Consider the following 23,663-nt stretch of genomic DNA (forward strand, 5'->3'; position numbering starts at 1 on the left):
ATTGCAAACAGCCAATTTTTAGCGTTCTGCTCAGCGTTGTCAATCAATACATCGAGCAGCTCCCGATCAACTAGGCACCAAACACACCATGCCATTGTGCATTCCAGTAGGCTATGACGCCAAGAATCTGGCATGCCGCACACAGCACAAGTGCATGTAATAGACATATTCCTTCTCATCCGCACATCTTCTGTTGGAATTGATTTTTGAGCCAACCTCCACGAGAACATATGAAGCTTCGCTGGCACAAATACCTTCAATAATTTTACCCAAGTTTTCTCCTCTTTTTTTCACTAGTAGAAAAAGGCCTATTTGTCCCGGTTCATAAGGCCCATCTGTCCCGGTTGGGGAACCAGGACTAAAGGGTCGTTACTAATGCCCTAGGCCTTTAGTCCCGGTTCTTATACCAACCGGGACAGATGGGCCTCCACGTGGCCGCTCCGGCGAGCCTAGACAGGAGGGCCTTTGCTCCCGGTTGGTAGCACCAATAAGCTTCCAAGCGTCAGCATTTCAGCGGCTATTTTTTTTGAAAGGAGGTGGTTTAGGGGTTTTGGGGGTTAATTTAGGTTGATATAGGTAGCTAATAGAGAGATGTGTCGTCTCTTATCTCTGTGCTACTGCTACTCCTATGCCTAAACATGACTTAGATTGAAGTGAGGCAACATGTGGTGCATGTCGAAAGTAATACTGATCCTAACTTGATCAAGTTTGGATTGTACTACTTTCGACATGCACCACATGCATGTTGCCTTCACTTCAATCCAATCCATGTTCATTTCACCCACAGATATATAATAACTCTTCATGCTCGCATCATGCATCATCCTAATAACAAGTCCTACTAATCATCATCATACAACTTCTACTCGTTATTAATAACAAGTCATACGATCATCATCCTCATAGTCATCGAACCAACCCTACTTAATTGTTCTTAGCACATGATCATCAGTATTAGGTAGGACCTAAATGCCCTCTTTAAGGTAAAATAGCATAAAGCAAAATCGACCCTGACTCTTCATTATGGAGAATGGAGATCATCCTGTCTCCAATTCTTGCGCTTCGCTTCCTTTTGCTTCCAAGAACTTCCTTACGACTGTCCATACATTTTTCCATCCTTTGATTTGCATGTCTCCACTTCTTTTAGAAATCTGGTATGGACAGTTGAGATTAGTAGGATGACCTGGCTGTATGTTCAAAACATTAAGGCTATCTTTCTGATACATCAAATGAGGCACACAATTCTCTGGGATTATCTATTGAGAAACATAGTAATAACTTCATAGTTAGCAATGATGTACTAGTTTTAGAAGTATGCAAAAGATGCACGGATGTCGTAATAGTAAAAAATCTTACCAGGGTATCTTCATGGTAGTTACCGTAGTTGAACACATGCACTAGTGGCACGTATTGACCATAATGTTGAGGAGTTTGATTGTAGATATTGTAATTCTCAATGTCAGTACAAAATCCGACCAGATGATTTTTCTCCTTATAAGTTAATTCGGAGCCATCGGTGTATTGAGTTTTGTCTACCATCTCCCGCACATTCTTTGAAGAATGAAAATAAGCTGTCAATGGAAATAAGATGTCAACTATTTTGAAATAAACAATATAAATTAGCTAATAATTATGTTTGGGAAACTCACATATCGGTAGAATTGGAGACGTATCAACAAGGACCCAAATGTCCATATTGTCTTGCTCGATTTCAGGATCACCAATATCCATGGTGACAAGCATACCCTCATCAAAACCATACATCTTGCAAAGCGCTTCCCATTTTTTGCAACCAAAATGGGTTACGCTTTCAGAATTATACAACTTTACTTTAAAATCCACATCATGATGAGTTCTTAGGTGAATTTTCTTTGTTTCGAAACTTTCATGGTCTTCAAAACCCATCCTCTTCAAGACATAGCACCTTGCATGGCATGGGATAAGCTACTCGAATTGTAAAAGATAAAAATTACACGTTGAAATAGTTGTAGTCATGCTTAATTACAAAAAAACACTTGTCGTCGTTGCGTACCGTTTTAACATCGAAGGTCTCCTCGAGCTTAATGCTGAAACGCCGACCATCGTCTAGGTGAGGCATGTCGCACAGACCTCGATCGTCGTGGCACCAGCTGCACTCCACCGGGAGACTTTTGTCGTCTGATGACGACATTTACTACGTTCATAATTCAAAGATTAAACTTGTACAATTAAATATATGTACTACAAAAACTAAATTAGATCATTATTATTCATCACGGGTTGACTATCGGTCTGTCGAGTCTTTTCTCGAAAACTCTCAGCTCACGTGGTGTATATATTCGACTCTCGGTGATGGTCGCTCCTCACTTTGTCCCCAGATACAGTACACCAAAATGTCTAGCACACGGGAACGAAGGAGAAGCGACCCCCATGACAACAGTCGGGATTCTTCGTCCTCTCATATATATATATATATATATATATATATATATATATATATATATATATATATATATATATATATATATATATATATATATATATATATATATATATATATATATATATATATATGGTGGAACTCTCCCTCATTGATTCCTCTCTGACATTTGCGACCGCCGGTGATGGTCATTACTCCTTCTTCCCCTAGTGCATAACAAAGGTCTAGCACCCGGAGAAGAAGGAGAAACGACCCCCACAACAACAGTCGGGCTTCTTCGTCCTCTCATATATGGTGGAGACTCGACAGACTTAAAGTCAACCCGAAATTTCATTTAATTATCTTTCTAAAAAAGGATTTGGCTGGTCTCACCTTGAGGTCGGAGGGGGTTGGTGACGGGGACGATGGCGCGGATGATGGAGGGGGGCTCCTAGATTTCTGCGAAAACAAAAACCCTATAAGCTATCAACTAATCATATGAATACGCCTTGCATAGTGCTCTCCAATTTTAGCATTCAAAGTAGAAGTAGTTTTCCAATTTGAGCATTGAATAAGCGAAATCAAATCGCAAAATAAAGTAGTATTCAAATTAGGATGCATTCAATTATAAGCAAAACTACATCATCTCTTGCGTTCGTACATCCTCGAATATTATCACTAATACACCTCGAATACTATCATACATATATACACCTCGAATACTATCATACATATAACATTGCTAGTACAGCTAGAACCGTAGCGCCCGACGGGTATCGGCACGGGCGGTGGACACCCAAAGAGAAGGAACCATCACAGGATCGCTCCAGTGAGATCCCTGAAGAACCTGCCAGGTATTATCGAACCTGCCCTCCAACGCAACCATGTAGCGACGGACGTGCTCGTCCTCCTCGCTGACAGGGTGACGTACCACCTCTGCGGTGTCCGGAAGCCTAGGCACCATCACTGGCCCACGCGACCGCCACCAAACAAGGATCGGGTCAACGACGGGCTGGCTCCTCACCAACCTACGCCCCCCGGAAGGTAGCACCTCCCAATACCAGTCCGGCGGAGCCCAGTCCCGGACATGGCCCCTCTTATCAAGCCGGCCTCCTCCGCCGAGTCGACGACGAGGATGCGGGATAGGCATCGTCGACGTCGATGCGGGAATAATTGCTTGAACTAAAAAAATAAACTAGTTTTATTATTTTTCTTGCTAAAAATAAACTACTTCTATAGTAAAATAAAGTAGTTTTATTAAATCAACTAGTTCAACTACTAATTAAGCACTTACTATAAATAAAATAAAGTAGTACTTACTAAAAATAAACTACTTCTATATATAGTAAAATAAAGTAGTTTTATTAAATCAACTAGTTCAACTACTAAACACTTACTATAAATAAAATAAAGTAGTACTTACTAAAAATAAACTACTTCTATAGTAAATAAAGTAGTTTTATTAAATCAATTAGTTCAACTACTAAGCACTTACTATAAATAAAATAAAGTACTACTTATTAAAAATAAACTACTTCTACATATAGTAAAATAAAGTAGTTTTATTAAATCAACTAGTTCAACTACTAAGCACTTATTATAAATAAAATAAAGTAGTACTTACTAAAAATAAACTACTTCTATATTAAATAAAGTAGTTTTATTAAATCAACTAGTTCAACTACTAAGCACTTACTATAAATAAAATAAAGTAGTACTTACTAAAAATAAACTAGTTTAACTAGTTAGTTATATTATTTATCGACCCTCCCCCCTCTCATGTCGAAGTTATCGGGGAGGGGGTATATCGACAACGACATACCTGATAAAAAATAAGAAGAGGAAGAAGAAGAAAAAAAGAGGAGAAGAAGAAAGGAATAGAGGAGAAGATCGAAGAAAAAAAAAGAGGAGAAGAAGAAAGGAATAGAGTCTTGTCCTCTATTCCTTTCTTCTTCTCCTTATTTTTTCTTCTTCTTTTTTCCTCTTATTATTTATTTCTCCACTTCTTCCTCTCCTCTTCTTCTCCTTCTTCTTCTCCTTCTTTCTCTTCTTATTTTCCTTTTTCATCTCCTTCTTTTTCTTCCTCTTCCTTCTTCCTTCTTCCTCTTTTCTTCCTTTTCATTATTTTACTTTTTCCTCTCCGATCCACTAACCTAGAATCTACTATCCTAAAATGCACTAACAGTAGAATTAATAACCAAAATGCACTAAATCAACTAACCTTAAATGTAACTTTTGCAACACAATTTTTTTTAAATATGGACACACACACACACACACACACACACACATACACACACACACACACACACACACACACACACACATATATATATATATATATATATATATCTGAACATATATATACATAAATCGACCAAAAAAATCTATGAACAAAAAAAATCATACATCAATGCATACACATCCATGGATCATACATACATCTGCATATATATATATATATATATATATATATATATATACATATACATACAACATCCATATATACATACATCCATACATCCATATATACATCCATATATATACATATACAAAACTAGATCGAGAGCAGGCCGGGGCGGCGGCGGCGGCGCGCGGCAAAGCAGAGCAGGCCGGGGCGGTGACGGCGGCGCGCGGCAAGCAGAGCAGGCAGGGGCGGCGACGTGGGGAAAGGGAGGGGGCTCACTGGGCGGCGACGACGAGGCGCGGCAAAGGGCGGCGACGGCGAGGTCGGGACAGAGGGCGGCCACGTCGGGGCAGGGGTGGCGCGGGGCGGCGACGACGTCGGGGCGGCGCGGGACGGCGTCGGAGGGGCGCGGGATGGCGCGCGACGACGACGACGACGGCGAGGCAGAGGGGCGGGATCGAAGAACTGAATGGAAAATTTCACAAGTGTGGCTTATATAGGAAGAGCATTGGTCCCGGTTTGTGGCACCAACCAGGACCAATGCTACCCTTTAGTCCCGGTTGGTGCCACCAACCGGGACCAAATGTCTCTTTTCAGCAGGCCAAAGGGCGGGAAGCAGAGGCCTTTGGTCCCGGTTGGTGGTACCAACCGGGACTAACGGATGGGCATTGGTTCCGGTTGGTACCATGAACCGGTACCAATGCACCCCTTTAGTTCCAGTTGGCGGCACCAATCGGGACTAAAAGCCTTGTGCTGCCCGCATCGCGGCACGAAAGTTTAGTCCCACCTCGCTAGCTGAGGGAGCTCGAGAGTGGTTTATAAGCCCCACTCCCGCTGCCCTCTCGAGCTCCTCTCAAATGCAGGCTTTCGGGCCTAAACACATTGTATCTATATTGAGCCTTCTACGGGCCTGAATCCTGGCTCATGGATGGGTTTCTAGTCGTATTCAGGCCGTGGTGGCCCAGTAGGTTGCTTTTTTCCCCAGTTTATTTCTTTTCTTTTTTGCTTTATTTATTTTATTTTGTTTCTAGTTACTTACTTATTATGTAATTTTGCTATTAAAGTTTCTAACAAAGAAAGTTCTTTATGAAATTTCTTTTTGCTTTTAATGATTTTGAACAGAAAATACTTTGATTATTTTGTTTATTTTTCCTTTTTCCATGATTCTTTTTGTTTCTATTTTTATTTATTTTATTAAAGTTTATTTTGTTTAATTTTGTTTCTACTTATTTGTTAAAGTTTATTTTGTTTCTACTTATTTTTTCATTTTATTTTTTGTTTATTTATTTATTTTATGAAAATTCTTTTTGCTTATAATGTTTTGAACAGAAAATACTTTGATAATTTTAGTTGCATAAATTTTATATAATTTTAGTTTCAATAATACTAGAGGTTTATTAAAGTTTTATGAAAATTCTTTTTGCTTATTATTTTTCTATTAGAGTTTCATAACAGTTTTCCGGATCATTCCTTTTTATATTAGTTCATTATTTGAGCTAAATGACCCAATAATTGAAAATGCACCATTCAAAGCCACATCATCAATTTTCAACCCTTTCTGACTTCATTTGTTATTTTTCATGTATTTACTGACTTTTTTGAGCTATATGACCCTGAAAATGAAAAGCACTACAAATGAACTCTGAAAAGGTTGAAAGTTGGCATGGTATCATCATTTCACCCACATAGCATGTGCTAAAAAGTTGAGAGGATTACGGCAAAAATTGGATGCACTTCGTGTACAAAATGGCAGAAACTCGTCTGTTACAACATGCATTTCAAATGAACTAGGAAAAGGTTGAAAGTTGGCATGGTATCATCATAATAGTTGTGGACAGAAAGTCTTCACTTTTTCTTCGCTTGTGTGCTTTGCTTATTGCGCCGTAACCATGAATAATCTTCATCGTTTATCAGGATGCTTGGGTCAGCCTTGGCTTTGAAGGGAGGAATTTCATGAAACTTTTCATAATCTTCGGACATGTCTGTCTTGCCCTCCAGTCCCACAATGTCCCTTTTTTCCTGAAAGAACTATGTGGCGCTTTGGCTCATCGTATGATGTATTCGCTTCCTTATCTTTTCTTTTTCTCGGTTTGGTAGACATGTCCTTCACATAGATAACCTGTGCCACATCATTGGCTAGGACGAACGGTTCGTCAGTGTACCCAAGATTATTCAGATCCACGGTTGTCATTCCATACTGTGGGTCTACCTCTACCCCACCTCCTGACAGATTGACACATTTGCACTTAAACAAAGGGACCTTAAAATCGTGTCCGTAGTCAAGTTCCCATATGTCCACTATATAACCATAATATGTGTCATTTTCCCTCTCGGTTGCTGCATCAAAGCGGACACCGCTGTTTTGGTTGGTGCTCTTTTAATCTTGGGCGATCATGTAAAATGTATTCTCATTTATCTCGTATCCTTTGTAAGTCAATACAGTCAAAGATGGTCCCCTGCACAACGAGTACAACTCATCACAAACAGTGTTGTCACCTCTGAGACGTGTTTCCAACCAACTGCTAAAAGTCATGATGTGTTCACATGTAATCTAGTCGTCACACTGCTCCGGGTGTTTGGAGCGCAGTCTGTTCTTGTGTTTATCGACATACGGGGTCACCAAGATAGAGTTCTGTAGAACTGTGTAGTGTGCTTGAGACCAAGAATGCCCGTCCATGCATATTATTGTGTCCGCTCCTAGTGTGCCTTTTCCAGTCAGTCTCCCATCATACCGCGATTTAGGGAGACTTATCTTCTTAAGGCCAGGAATAAAGTCAACACAAAACCTAATGACATCCTCTGTTTGATGGCCCATGGAGATGCTTCCTTCTGGCCTAGCACGGTTACAGACATATTTCTTTAGGACTCCCATGAACCTCTCAAAGGGGAACATATTGTGTAGAAATACGGGGCCCAGAATGACAATCTCGTTGACTAGATGAACTAGGACGTGCGTCATGATATTGAAGAAGGATGGTGGGAACACCAGCTTGAAACTGACAAGACATTGCGCCACATCACTCCTTAGCCTTGGTATGATTTCTGGATCGATCACCTTCTGAGAGATTACATTGAGAAATGCACATAGCTTCACAATGGCTAATCGGACGTTTTCTGGTAGAAGCCCCCTCAATGCAACCGGAAGCAGTTGCGTCATAATCACATGGCAGTCATGAGACTTTAGGTCCTGAAACTTTTTCTCTGGAATATTTATTATTCCCTTTATATTCGACGAGAAGCTAGTCGGGACCTTCATACTGAGCAGGCATTCAAAAAAGATTTCCTTCTCTTCTTTGGTAAGAGCGTAGCTGGCAGGACCTTCATACTGCTCTGGAGGCATGCCGTCTTTTTCGTGCAAACATTGCAGGTCCTCCCGTGCCTCAGGTGTATCTTTTGTTTTCCCATACACACCCAAGAATCCTAACAGGTTCACGCAAAGGTTCTTCGTCACGTGCATCATGTCGATTGAAGAGCGTACCTCTAGCTCTTTCCAGTAGGGTAGGTCCCAAAATATAAATTTCTTCTTCCACATGGTGCGCGTCCCTCAGCATCATTCAGAACAGCTAGTCCGCCGGGACCCTTTTCAAATATTATGTGTAAATCAGAGACCATATCAAGTACGTGATCACCGGTACGCATGGCGGGCTTCTTCCAGTGATCTGCCTTGCCTTTGAAATGCTTGCCTTTCTTTCGACATTGATGGTTGGTCGGGAGAAATCGACGATGGCCCAGATACACATTCTTCCTAGATCTGTCCAGGTATATACTTTTGGTGCAGCTAAACAGTGCGTGCATGCGTGGTATCCCTTGTTTGTCTGTCCTGAAAGGTTACTGAGAGCGGGCCAGTCGTTGATGGTTACAAACAGCAACGCATGCAGATTAAATTCCACCTGTTTGTGCTCATCCCACGCACGTACATTGTTTCCATTCCACAGCTGTAAAAGTTCTGCAACTAATGGCCTTAGGTACACATCAATGTCGTTGCCGGGTTGCTTAGGGCCTTGGATGAGAATTGGCATCATAATGAACTTCCGCTTCATGCACATCCAAGGAGGAAGGTTATACATACATAGAGTCACGGGCCAGGTGCTGTGATTGCTGCTCTGCTCCTCGGAAAGATTTATGCCATCCGCGCTTAAACCAAACCATACGTTCCTTGGGTCACCTGCAAACTGAGCCCAGTACTTTCTCTCGATTTTTCTCCAATGTGACCCATCAGCGGGTGCTCTCAACTTCCCGTCTTTCTTACGGTACTCACTATGCCATCGCATAAACTTGGCATGCTCTTTGTTTCTGAACAATCGTTTCAACCGTGGTATTATAGGAGCATACCACATCACCTTCGCAGGAACCCTCTTCCTGCGGGGCTCGCCCTCAACATCACCAGGGTCATCTCATCTATTCTTATACCGCAATGCACCGCATATTGGGCATGCGTTCAAATCCTTGTACGCACCGCGGTAGAGGATGCAGTCATTAGGGCATGTATGCATCTTCTCCACCTCCAATCCTAGAGGGCATACGACCTTCTTTGCTGCGTACGTACTGTCGGGCAATTTGTTATCCTTTGGAAGCTTCTTCTTCAATATTTTCAGTAGCTTCTCAAATCCTTTGCCAGGCACAGCATTCTCCGCCTTTCACTGCAGCAATTCCAGTACGGTACCGAGCTTTGTGTTGCCATCTTCGCAATTGGGGTACAACCCTTTTTTGTGATCCTCTAACATGCGATCGAACTTTAGCTTCTCCTTTTCACTTTCGCACTTTTCCCTTGCATCAACAATGACCCAACGGAGATCATCATCGGGCACATCGTCTGGTTCCTCTTGATCTCCAGCTTCCCCTGTTGCAGCATCATTGTATTCAGGGGGCAGATAGTTGTCATCGTCCTCTTCTTCTTCTTCGCTGTCTTCCATCATAACCCCTATTTCTCTGTGCATCGTCCAAACATTATAGTGTGGCATGAAACCTTTATAAAGCAGGTGGGTGTGAAGGATTTTCTTGTCAGAGTAATACCTCATATTCCCACAATCAGGGCATGGACAACACATAAAACCATTCTGCTTGTTTGCCTCAGCCACTTCGAGAAATTTACGCACGCCCTTAATGTACTCGGAGGTGTGTCTGTCACTGTACATCCATTGTCGGTTCATCTGCGTGCATTATATATAATTATGTGTGCCAAAAGTAAGAAAATTAGACAAGTATCTATCTAAAGTAAGATTTTTTTTCTTTCAGAAAGAAGATAAGAACAAGAGGCTCACCATGGTGGTGCCGGAGACGAGATCGGCGCGGGCGATCGACGGCGATGAAGACGAGGACGGGGCGTGACGGACCGCTAAACCTAGACAAATCTCGGAAAAAATGCAGCTCCGAGGTCGAGCTTCGAGAGGAGAAAGCTTAACTAATGTGGTTCGGGCATTTCATCGAACACCTCACATGCATAAGAGGTGAGCTAGAGCACCCAAATGCCCTTCCTTGCTGGCCAGCAAAAACCAAAGCACTGTGGAGTGCTCTGCTCGCCGGTGATGGGGTATATATAGGAAGCTCATTTTTCCCGGTTCGTGGCTGGAACCGGGACTAAAGCCCAGCCTTCTGTCCCGATTCGAGCCACGAACCGGGACCAATGGTTGTGGGCCAGGAGCGAGGACCATTGGTCCTGGTTCGTGCCTGGAACCGGGACAAATGGGCCCAGACGAACCGGGACCAATGCCCACGAGGCCCCGGCCGGCCCCCTGGGCTCACAAACCGAGACAAATGCATCCATTGGTCCCGGTTCGTGGAAGAACCGGGACTAATGGGCTGGCCAGGCCCGAACGAAAGCCCCTTTTTCTACTAGTGTTTCTGTTCGAACTGTCCGCCCGTTCCTCAAGCCAGTCCTCACGGCGGCGCTTCGTGTCCACTATCATTTTATAGGCTGACCTAACACTGAAAATCCCTGATTTCTCGAACATCCATGACCAATAATCGTCAATGTTTCTCAAACAAATTGGAATCTGAAGGATCTCATTTGCGTCAAAAGGAAGAAATACCTCCCGGATCAATTCTGAATTCCACTTAGCGTTTGCAGTATCAATTAGTTGTGAAACTAACTCTGGTGGATTCGTCACTCTTGATAGCAATGGTTGCATTCTTTCTGGTCTTGGGATCCAGTTAGTGGTCCAAATGCCGGTTGTAGCCCCATTACCAATCCTTCTTACTAGCCCTTGCTTCATTATGTCTCTTCCTTCCAAAATTGAGCGCCATATCTAGGACGGGTGGCTTTCCAAATTAGCTTCCAAGATAGAGCAGGAAGGAAAAATAAACCCCTTTGAGGATACGGGCACTTAGCGACTCCGGGGAACTCAGAGTCCTCCAAGACCGGCGTGCCAAAAGAGCTAAGTTAAACAGTTCGAAATCTCTGAAACCAAGACCTCCAATGTATCGTGGCCACCCCGTGGATCCAAGTCATCGCCGCTGCGCACGCTGAAAGGTTGTTCCTTATCGCCCATATGGGCTTGATTCGGGACGGTCCAACTAGGAACGTCGGCGGCCCGGGCTGGCGCCATTTTTATGAACGATTAAAAACATCTTCTTTTTTACTTTTGCTTCTAACTTTTTTTCCTGTTTGTCCAAACTTATTAAAAATTTACTTGATTGGTTATAACAATACTATGCATTTTTTAGAATTAATTTGGAAAATTCTCAAAACTTCATACTCCCTCCGTTCCTAAATATAAGTCGCAAAACGAGTGAATCTACACTCTCAAATATGTCTATATACAACCGTATGTAGTCCGTATTAAAATATCTAAAAAGACTTATATTTAGAAATAGAGGGAGTATTTGAGAAAATAAATATTGCCACTAAATCCAAGCTGATGACATATGGAAATGATAACTACAGGTTTCACACATTAGAACACTCTCACACAAATATCTCATGTCTCGCATCACAGCCACATAGAAATTGGAAACCGGTAATCTAAATTTAAAACTAGAACATAAGTTGTTTAGGCATGTCGAGCCCAGCCGCACGCTTTGGGCGGCCGCCGGGGCGCGCCGCTCGTCAGGACGGGGAATATCCCGCATGCTTAGCTACCCAATCTCCATCACCGTGCTGGCGGATCCTATCGTGGACCTTGAAGATGCTTCCTTTCCTCCCCCACCTCCGCCCCCACCTCCACCATCGCCGCCTTCCGACTCTGCGGATCCCGAGTACCACCGTCCTGGTGGGGCTGGGGGGGCTCCTCCGCGCGCGGGCCGGACTCCGGTGAGTTCGCCGTGCTCCTCGGCGGCGTCGGCCACGGCGCCCCCGGCGAGGCTGGCCGGAATTCAAAGTCAGGTGCGCCCCACGCCACCTCAGCCGCAGCGTCAGGATTGGGGTGGACCAGTGGAAAGTGCTCATGGCGGGACCGGCTCGGCCCTCGCTGTGCTGGAAAGTGGAACTTCGCCTCTCCCTGCTGGACACGCGGCGCGTGTCCATCGGGTGGACAGCCTGGCATCGTAGCTCAGCTGTGCCAGGCGTGGGTCCGGCTCTAGGGTGGACGCGTCGTCTTGCGCCTCTACACCCAGCCCTGTCGCGGTCGCTTTGCCTGGCGCGCCTCGGGCTCCGAGGGCGGACCGGTCGCAACCCTCTGTCTGCATGGTGGGACAGCTGGATAATGGTGGGGCCTCTGATGCTGCCGAGGCACACGAGACTGGGGCAACTCCTGCCAGGAATCTTGAGGAGCCAGTTTTGATTGGTTCGATGGAGATCTTTCTGTTGGAGGATAGTGTAGACCTGCGGGACCCAACCCGGGCATGGAATAGGAATGGTGTGGTGGCTACTTTGGACAGGGACAGCCTGTCTCCTCGCCCATTGTCGGTCAGCTCTCCGTGGGGTGGGCCGGATCAGCCTCGGGCCTCGCGCCTAATGGGAGATGCAGATTGGTTTAGGGCCAGTCTGTCTGCGGATTCACGCGGCCCCGCAGCTGCTTTATCACCTGTCGCTTCTGCCGATCATGGGCCACGGGTGGATGTGGACCCCAGCACTCCTCCCCATGCGGACCGTTCCATGCAAGCAGTCGTTCGGCTCCCAGACCCTGCCACCCCATCTCATACTGGTACGGGCTTGCATGTGGGAAGCCATGAGCCTGTTTCACCTCCCCTGCCGGGCACGCAAGCAAACTGGTGGAGGATTTTTGTAGGGATGTGAGGCGCTCCCTCTCGCCACTCCTTGACACCCCTGCGGGCCCGCCAGCGTTCGGAACATCCGGGGCACGCCGGCCACGTGTGAAGCACCTGCCGGTTGGCTCGCCAAGACGGAGCGTGCGCATTGCCAAGCGCAAGACGGCATTAACAGCAACCAAGCAGCAGCAAGTGCTCATTCGCAAGCTTTGTTTGGCCAACGAAGGAGAAGTGATCGGGGAGGAGGCCTTGCAGATGTATGCCAAGCTGTTTGCGCAGCCACTTTCGTCAGCGCATGTCACGGCAATCCTAGCGCTCTTCGGATAGGAACCCTCGGTCCTGCCCATGGTGGAGCTACCAGCGGAGCTGGCAGAGGCAGCGTGATCACCAGCTGGTGGATCACTCACGAGTAGATCGTTCTCAATGTCGATGCAACCTTGCAAGGTTCTTGTGTGGAACATGCGCGGCTTAAACGCTCCAGCGCGCCGTAATGCAGTCTTCCAGGTGTGTCTTGCGGCCAAACCAGGCATTGTTTGCCTTCAGGAGACGAAACTTGAATGTGTATCTGCGGCCATTGTCACTCAATGTTTGGGTAATAGACTTGACCAGTTCTTTTATCTCCCGGCTTCGGGCACACGAGGTGGCATCCTCTTGGCCTGGGACCCACTCATTGTGCAACTTTCCAACCCCCATTACACGGATAACACTGTCACGGCTCTTGTTAAATCGTTGGGCTCCTCTGCCCAGTGGTGGCTCACCGGGGTATATGGACCACACCAACATGAACACAAGGAGAAATTTCTTCAGGAGTTAGCGGAGATCCGATATCTACACGCCGGGCCATGGGCTGTTTTGGGTGACTTCAACCTAATCGTCAATCCAGAAGACAAGAGCAACACTTTGATTAACCGGCGCATGATGGCAAGATTCCGAGCAAGACTGAACGACCTACAATTTAAAGAAATATATCTCAATGGTCAGAGATATACCTGGTCAAACGAAAGAGGCAGCGCGACGCTAGAGAAAATCGATCATGTTTTCACCACGGTGGATTGGGAAGCCATGTACCCAACTGTAGGAAATATGCCCTAGAGGCAATAATAAAGTTATTATTTATTTCCTTATATCATGATAAATGTTTATTATTCATGCTAGAATTGTATTAACCGGAAACATAATACATGTGTGAATACATAGACAAACGGAGTGTCACTAGTATGCCTCTACTTGACTAGCTCATTAATCAAAGATGGTTATGTTTCCTAACCATGAACAAAGAGTTGTTATTTGATTAATGGGATCACATCATTAGGTGAATGATCTGATTGACATGACCCATTCCATTAGCTTAGCACCCGATTGTTTAGTATGTTGCTATTTCTTTCTTCATGACTTATACATGTTCCTATGACTATGAGATTATGCAACTCCCGTTTGCCGAAGGAACACTTTGTGTGCTACCAAACGTCACAACGTAAATGGGTGATTATAAAGGTGCTCTACAGGTGTCTCCAAAGGTGCATGTTGGGTTGGCCTATTTCGAGATTAGGATTTGTCACTCCGATTATCGGAGAGGTATCTCTGGGCGAGTAAAGAGACTTGCCGGTAAGTTGCAACTAATGAGTTAGTTGCGAGATGATGTATTACGGAACGAGTAAAGAGACTTGCCGGTAACGAGATTGAACTAGGTATTGAGATACTGACGATCGAATCTCGGGCAAGTAACATACCGATGACAAAGGGAACAACGTATGTTGTTATGCGGTCTGACCGATAAAGATCTTCGTAGAATATGCAGGAGCCAATATGAGCATCCAGGTTCCGCTATTGGTTATTGACCGGAGACGTGTCTCGGTCATGTCTACATTGTTCTCGAACCCGTAGGGTCCGCACGCTTAAGGTTTCGATGACAGTTATATTATGAGTTTATGAGTTTTGATGTACCGAAGTTAGTTCGGAGTCCCGGATGTGATCACGGACATGACGAGGAGTCTCGAAGTGGTCGAGACATAAAGATTGATATATTGGACGGCTATATTCGGACACCGGAAGTGTTCCGGGTGATTTCAGAGAAAACCGGAGAGCCGGAGGGTTACCGGAACCCCCCGGGAGAAGTAATGGGCCATATGGGCCTTAGTGGAAAGAGAGAGGGGCAGTCAAAGGTGGGCCGCGCGCCTCCTCCCCCCTGGTCCGAATTGGAATAGGAGAGGGGGGGCGGCGCCCCCTTTCCCTCTCCCTCCCCACTTCCTTCCCCCTCCTAGTAGGAGTCCTACTCCTACTAGGAGGAGGACTCCTCCTTGGCGCGCCTATAGGGCCGGCCGGACTCCTCCCCTTGCTCCTTTATATACGGGGGCAGGGGGCACCCCTAGACACACAAGTTGATCCACGTGATCATATTCTTAGCCGTGTGCGATGCCCCCTTCCACCATAGTCCTCGATAATATTGTAGCGGTGCTTAGGCGAAGCCCTGCGATGGTAGTACATCAAGATCGTCACCACGCTGTCGTGCTGACAGAACTCTTCCTCGACACTTTGCTGGATCGGAGTCCGGGGATCGTCATCGAGCTGAACGTGTGCTAGAACTCGGAGGTGCCGTAGTTTCGGTGCTTGATCGGTTGGGCCGTAGAGACGTACGACTACATCAACCATACGCTTCCATTGTTGATCTACAAGGGTACGTAGATCACACTCTCCCCTCTCGTTGCTATGCATCACCATGATCTTGCGTGTGCGTAGGAAAATTTATGAAATTACTACGAAACCCAACAGTGGCATCCGAGCCTAGGTTTTATATGTTGATGTTATATGCACGAGTAGAACACAAGTGAGTTGTGGGCGATATAAGTCATACTGCTTACCAGCATGTCATACTTTGGTTCGGCGGTATTGTTGGACGAAGCGGCCCGGACCGACATTACGCGTACACTTACGCGAGACCGGTTCTCCCGACGTGCTTTGCAGATAGGTGGCTTGCGGGTGACAGTTTCTCCAACTTTAGTTGAACCGAGTGTGGCTACGCCCGGTCCTTGCGAAGGTTAAAACAACACCAACTTGACAAACTATCGTCGTGGTTTTGATGCGTAGGTAAGATTTGTTCTTACTTAAGCCCGTAGCAGCCACGTAAAACTTGCAACAACAAAGTAGAGGACGTCTAACTTGTTTTTGCAGGGCATGTTGTGATGTGATATGGTCAAGACATGATGCTAAAATTTTATTGTATGAGATGATCATGTTTTGTAACCAAGTTATCGGCAACTGGCAGGAGCCATATGGTTGTCGCTTTATTGTATGCAATGCAATCGCGCTGTAATGCTTTACTTTATCACTAAGCGGTAGCGATAGTCGTGGAAGCATAAGATTGGCGAGACGACAATGATTCTACGATGGAGATCAAGGTGTCGCGCCGGTAACGATGGTGATCACGACGGTGCTTCGAAGATGGAGATCACAAGCACAAGATGATGATGGCCATATCATATCACTTATATTGATTGCATGTGATGTTTATCTTTTATGCATCTTATCTTGCTTTGATTGACGGTAGCATTATAAGATGATCTCTCACTAATTATCAAGAAGTGTTCTCCCTGAGTATGCACCGTTGCGAAAGTTCTTCGTGCTGAGACACCACGTGATGATTGGGTGTGATAGGCTCTACGTTCAAATACAACGGGTGCAAAACAGTTGCACACGCGGAATACTCAGGTTATACTTGACGAGCCAAGCATATACAGATATGGCCTCGGAACACGGAGACCGAAAGGTCGAGCGTGAATCATATAGTAGATGTGATCAACATAGTGATGTTCACCAATGAAATTACTCCATCTCACGTGATGATCGGACATGGTTTAGTTGATTTGGATCACGTAATCACTTAGAAGATTAGAGGGATGTCTATCTAAGTGGGAGTTCTTTAAGTAAATTAATTGAACCTAAATTTATCATGAAACTTAGTACCTGATAGTATCTTGCTTGTTTATGCTTGATTGTAGATAGATGGCTCGTGCTGTTGTTCCGTTGAATTTTAATGCGTTCCATGAGAAAGCAAAGTTGAAAGATGATGGTAGCAATTACACGCACTAGGTCCGTAACTTGAGGATTATCCTCATTGATGCACAGAAGAATTATGTCCTTGATGCACCGCTAGGTGACAGACCTATTGCAGGAGCAGATGCAGACGTTATGAACGTTTGGCTAGCTCAATATGATGACTACTTGATAGTTTAGTGCACCATACTTAAATGGCTTAGAATCGGGACTTCAAAGACGTTTTGAATGTCATGGACCATATGAGATGTTCCAGGAGTTGAAGTTAATATTTCAAGCAAATGCCCGAGTTGAAAGATATGAAGTCTCCAACAAGTCCTATAGCTAAAAGATGGAGGAGTGAAAGTGCGTTATATCGACTAGAGGGGGGGTGAATAGGCGATTTTTATGAAAGTCTTCACAACTTGGAAGTTATGAAGACAAACAGTAGAGATATGACTATTACTATGCAGTGGAAGTTAGACTACACTAGGCAAGCCATGGTCAAGTATCAACAGAGTGAAAGCACAGTGACAAATAGCTGTAGTGTAATTAGGATCAGGTAGGAAGATACTATGAAGCCAAACAGATCATACAGTCACGTTGTGAAGACTAAAGATAGAACAGGCACGCAATGACTTCACAATGAGTGATCAGTAAGTAAAAGGAAGTGAAGATGAAACCAGTGACTCGTTGAAGACAATGATGTGTTGGACCAGTTCCAGTTGCTGTGACTACTGTACGTCTGGTTGGAGCGGCTAGGTATTTAAACCTTAGGACACACAGTCCTGGACACCCAGTCCTGAACACGCAGCTCAGGACACCAAGTCCTCACCGTATTCTCCTTGAGCTAAGGTCACATAGTCCTCGCCCAATCACTCTGGTAAGTCTTCAAGGTAGACTCCCAAACCTTCACAGACTTCGTTCACTGGCAATCCACAATGTCTCTTGGATGCTCTGAACGCGACGCCTAACCGTCTGGGGATGCACAGTCCTGAAGTGTAATAAGTCTTCAGATCACACAGACAAGAAGACTTAAGTGATGCCCAATGTTCTCTGGCTCTGGGTGGTTATGGCTTTATCCTCGCTAGGAATTTTCTCTCAAAGGCTTCGAGGTGGGTTGCTCTCAAACGACAAAAGCCGTGCACTGAAATCTGAGCAGCCAACCGCTTATGGTTGTAGGGGGTGGGCTATTTATAGACACTTGGCAACCCGACCTGATTTGTCCGAAATGACCCTGGGTCACTAAAGACCTGACACGTGTCTCAACGGTCAGATTTCAAACTCTCATGGCAACTTTACTTGGGCTACAAGCAAAGCTGACTTGTCCGGCTCTGGACAAGATTCACTCTCATTGTCTTCACTCGAAGACATAGGTTTTTGGTTTAGGCATCACTTCAGTCATTCTGACTGGTTCTCCTGGACCCCACTTAACAGTACGGTGGTTCCTATGACTCAACACAAAAGAAAAAGAACTACGAAAGATCTAAGTCTTCGAGCTCCATAGGCTTCATAACGTGTCTTCTTTTGTCATAGTCTTCAATGTGAATATCTTCATATACCACCTTTGACTTCAATGTCTTCATACATTTTTAGAGGTCATCCCTGGTAGTAAAACCGAATCAATGAGGGACTTCTACCTGTGTTATCCTGCAATTCTTACAAACACATTAGTCCCTCAGCTAGGTTTGTCGTCAATACTCCAAAACCAACTAGGGGTGGCAATAGATGCACTTACAAGGAGAATCGCTCAACTAGTGAGCATGTGCTCAGATTGTCTGGGTACTACAATCGCTTGAATCAAGTGGGAGTTAATCTTCCAGATAAGATAGTGATTGACAGAATTCTCTAGTCACCATCACCAAGTTAGTAGAACTTCGTGATGAACTATAATATGCAAGGGATAACGGAAACAACTCCTAAGCTCTTCGTGATGCTGAAATCAACGAAGGTAGAAATCAAGAAAAACATCAAGTGTTGATGGTTGACAACACCACTAGTTTCAAGAAAAGGGCAAAGGGAAGAAGGGGAACTTCAAGAAGAACGGCAAGCAAGTTGTTGCTCAAGTGAAGAAGCCCAAGTCTGGTCCTAAGCCTGAGACTAAGTGATTCTACTGCAAAGGGACTGGTCACTGGAAGCAGAACTACCCCAAGTGATTGGCGGATAAGAAGGATGGCAAAGTGAACATAAGTATATTTGATATACATATTATTGATGTGTACTTTACTAGTGTTTATAGCAACCCCTCAGTAATAGATACTAGTTCAGTTGCTAAGATTAGCAACTCGAAACGGGAGTTGCAGAATAAACAGAGACTAGTTGAGGGTGAAGTGATGATGTGTGTTGGAAGTGGTTCCAAGGTTGATATGATCATCATCGCACACTCCCTATACTTTTGGGATTAGTGTTGAACCTAAATAAGTGTTACTTGGTGTTTGCATTGAGCATGAATATGATTTGATCATGTTTATTGTAATACGGTTATTCATTTAAGTAAGAGAATAAATTGTTGTTATGTTTACATGAATAAAACCTTATATGGTTACACACCCAATGAAAATAGTTCGTTGGATCTCGATCGTAGTAATACACATAATCATAATATTGAAACTAAAAGATGCAAAGTTAATAATGATAGTGCAACTTATTTGTGACACTGCTGTTTAGGTCATATTGGTGTAAAGCGCATGAAGAAACTCCATGCTGATGGGCTTTTGGAATCACTTGATTATGAATCAGTTGATGCTTGCGAACCGTGCCTTATGGGCAAGATGACTAAAAGCCGTTCTCCGGTACTATGGAGAGAGCAACAGATTTGTTGGAAATCCTACATACAGATGTATGTGGTCCGATGAATATTGAGGCTCGTGGTGGATATCGTTATTTTCTCACCTTCACAGATGACTTAAGCAGATATGAGTATATCTACTTAATGAAACATAAGTCTGAAACGTTTGAAAAGTTCAAAGAATTTCAGAGTGAAGTTGAAAATCATCGTAACAAGAAAATAAAGTTTCTACGATCTGATCGTGGAGGAGAATATTTGAGTTACGAGTTTGGTGTACATTTGAAACAATGCGGAATAGTTTCGCGACTCACGCCACCCGGAACACCACAGCGTAATGGTGTGTCCGAACGTCGTAATCGTACTTTACTAGATATAGTGCGATCTATGATGTCTCTTACTGATTTACCTCTATCATTTTGGGGATACGCTCTAGAGACGGCCACATTCACGTTAAATAGGGCACCATCAAAATCCGTTGAGACGACACCTTATGAACTGTGGTTTAGCAAGAAACCAAAGTTGTCGTTTCTGAGAGTTTGGGGCTGCGATGCTTATGTGAAAAAGCTTCAACCTGATAAGCTCGAACCCAAATCGGAGAAATGTGTCTTCATAGGATATCCAAAGAAAACTATTGGATACACCTTCTATCACAGATCTGAAGGCAAGACTTTTGTTGCTAAATTCGGAAACTTTCTGGAGAAGGAGTTTCTCTTGAAAGAAGTGAGTGGGAGGAAAGTAGAACTTGATGAGGTAACTGTACCTACTCCCTTATTGGAAAGTAGTGCATGACAGAAAACTATTTAAGTGACACCTGCACCAGTTAGTGAGGAAGCTAATGATGATAATCATGGAACTTCAGAACAAGATACTACTGAACCTCGTAGATCAACCAGAGTGAGATCTGCACCAGAGTGGTACGGTAATCCTGTTCTGGAAGTCATGCTACTAGATCATGATGAACCTACGAACTATGAAGAAGCGATGGTGAGCCCAGATTCCGCAAAATGGCTTGAAGCCATGAAATCTGAGATGTGATCCATGTATGAGAACAAAGTATGGACTTTGGTTGACTTGCCCGATGATCGGCAAGCAATTGAGAATAAATGGATCTTCAAGAAGAAGACTGACGCTGACGGTAATATTACTGTCTACAAAGCTCGACTTGTCGCAAAAGATTTTCGGCAAGTTCAAGGGATTGACTACGATGAGACCTTATCACCCGTAGCGATGCTTAAGTCTGTCCGAATCATGTTAGCAATTGCCGCATCTTATGATTATGAAATTTGGCAGATGGATGTCAAAACTGCATTCCTGAATGGATTTCTAGAAGAAGAGTTGTATATGATGCAACCAGAAGGTTTTGTCGATCCAAAGGGAGCTAACAAAGTGTGCAAGCTCCAGCGATCCATTTATGGACTGGTGCAAGCCTCTCGGAGTTGGAATAAACGCTTTGATAGTGTGATCAAAGCATTTGGTTTTATACAGACTTTTGGAGAAGCCTGTATTTACAAGAAAGTGAGTGGGAGCTCTGTAGCATTTCTGATATTATATGTGGATGACATATTACTAATTGGAAATGATATAGAATTTCTGGATAGCATAAAGGGATACTTGAATAAGAGTTTTTCAATGAAAGACCTCGGTGAAGCTGCTTACATATTAGGCATTAAGATCTATAGAGATAGATCAAAACTCTTAATTGGACTTTCACAAAGCGCATACCTTGACAAAGTTTTGAAGAAGTTCAAAATGGATCAAGCAAAGAAAGGGTTCTTGCCTGTGTTACAAGGTGTGAAGTTGAGTAAGACTCAATGCCGGACCACTGCAGAAGATAGAGAGAAAATGAAAGATGTTCCTTATGCTTCAGCCATAGGCTCTATCATGTATGCAATGTTGTGTACCAGACCTGATGTGTGCCTTGCTATAAGTCTAGCAGGGAGGTACCAAAGTGATCCAGGAGTGGATCACTGGACAGCGGTCAAGAACATCCTGAAATACCTGAAAAGGACTAAGGATATGTTTCTCATATATGGAGGTGACAAAGAGCTCATCGTAAAAGTTTACGTTGATGCAAGCTTTGACACTGATCCGGACGATTCTAAATCACAAACCGGATACGTGTTTACATTAAATGGTGGATCTGTCAGTTGGTGCAGTTCTAAACAAAGCGTTGTAGCCGGATCTACATGTGAAGCGGAGTACATAGCTGCTTCGGAAGCAGCAAATGAAGGAGTCTGGATGAAGGAGTTCATATCCGATCTAAGTGTCATACCTAGTGCATCGGGTCCAATGAAAATCTTTTGTGACAATACTGGTGCAATTGCCTTGGCAAAGGAATCCAGATTTCACAAGAGAACCAAGCACATCAAGAGACGCTTCAATTCCATCCGGGATCTAGTTCAGGTGGGAGACATAGAGATTTGCAAGATACATATGGATTTGAATGTTGCAGACCCGTTGACTAAGCCTCTTCCACGAGCAAAACATGATCAACACCAAAGCTCCATGGGTGTTAGAATCATAACTGTGTAATCTAGATTATTGACTCTAGTGCAAGTGGGAGACTGAAGGAAATATGCCCTAGAGGCAATAATAAAGTTATTATTTATTTCCTTATATCATGATAAATGTTTATTGTTCATGCTAGAATTGTATTAACCGGAAACATAATACATGTGTGAATACATAGACAAACAGAGTGTCACTAGTATGCCTCTACTTGACTAGCTCGTTAATCAAAGATGGTTATGTTTCCTAGCCATGAACAAAGAGTTGTTATTTGATTAACGGGATCACATCATTAGGTGAATGATCTGATTGACATGACCCATTCCATTAGCTTAGCACCCGATCGTTTAGTATGTTGCTATTGCTTTCTTCATGACTTATACATGTTCCTATGACTATGAGATTATGCAACTCCCATTTGCCGGAGGAACACTTTGTGTGCTGCCAAACGTCACAACATAAATGGGTGATTATAAAGGTGCTCTACAGGTGTCTCCAAAGGTGCATGTTGGGTTGGCGTATTTCGATATTAGGATTTGTCACTCCGATTGTCGGAGAGGTATCTCTGGGCCCTCTCGGTAATGCACATCACATAAGCCTTGCAAATATTGCAACTAATGAGTTAGTTGCGAGATGATGTATTACGGAACGAGTAAAGAGACTTGCCGGTAACGAGATTGAACTAGGTATTGAGATACCGACGATCGAATCTCAGGCAAGTAACATACCGATGACAAAGGGAACGACGTATGTTGTTATGCGGTCTGACCGATAAAGATCTTCGTAGAATATGTAGGAGCCAATATGAGCATCTAGGTTCCGCTATTGGTTATTGACCGGAGACGTGTCTCGGTCATGTCTACATTGTTCTCGAACCCGTAGGGTCCGCACGCTTAAGGTTTCGATGACAGTTATATTATGAGTTTATGAGTTTTGATGTACCGAAGTTAGTTCGGAGTCCCGGATGTGATCACGGACATGACGAGGAGTCTCGAAATGGTCGAGACATAAAGATTGATATATTGGACGGCTATATTCGGACACCGGAAGTGTTCCGGGTGATTTCGGAGAAAACCGAAGAGCCGGAGGGTTACTGGAACCCCCCGGGAGAAGTAATGGGCCATATGGGCCTTAGTGGAAAGAGAGAGGGGCAGCCAAAGGTGGGCCGCGCGCCTCCTCCCCCCCTGGTCCGAATTGGACTAGGAGAGGGGGGGCGGCGCCCCCCTTTCCCTCTCCCTCCCCACTTCCTTCCCCCTCCTAGTAGGAGTCCTACTCCTACTAGGAGGAGGACTCCTCCTTGGCGCGCCTATAGGGCTGGCCGGCCTCCTCCCCTTGCTCCTTTATATACGGGGGCAGGGGGCACCCCTAGACACACAAGTTGATCCACG

This window comes from Triticum aestivum, chromosome 1A (assembly GCF_018294505.1).
Source record: "Triticum aestivum cultivar Chinese Spring chromosome 1A, IWGSC CS RefSeq v2.1, whole genome shotgun sequence".
In the NCBI taxonomy this organism is placed as follows: Eukaryota; Viridiplantae; Streptophyta; class Magnoliopsida; order Poales; family Poaceae; genus Triticum; species Triticum aestivum.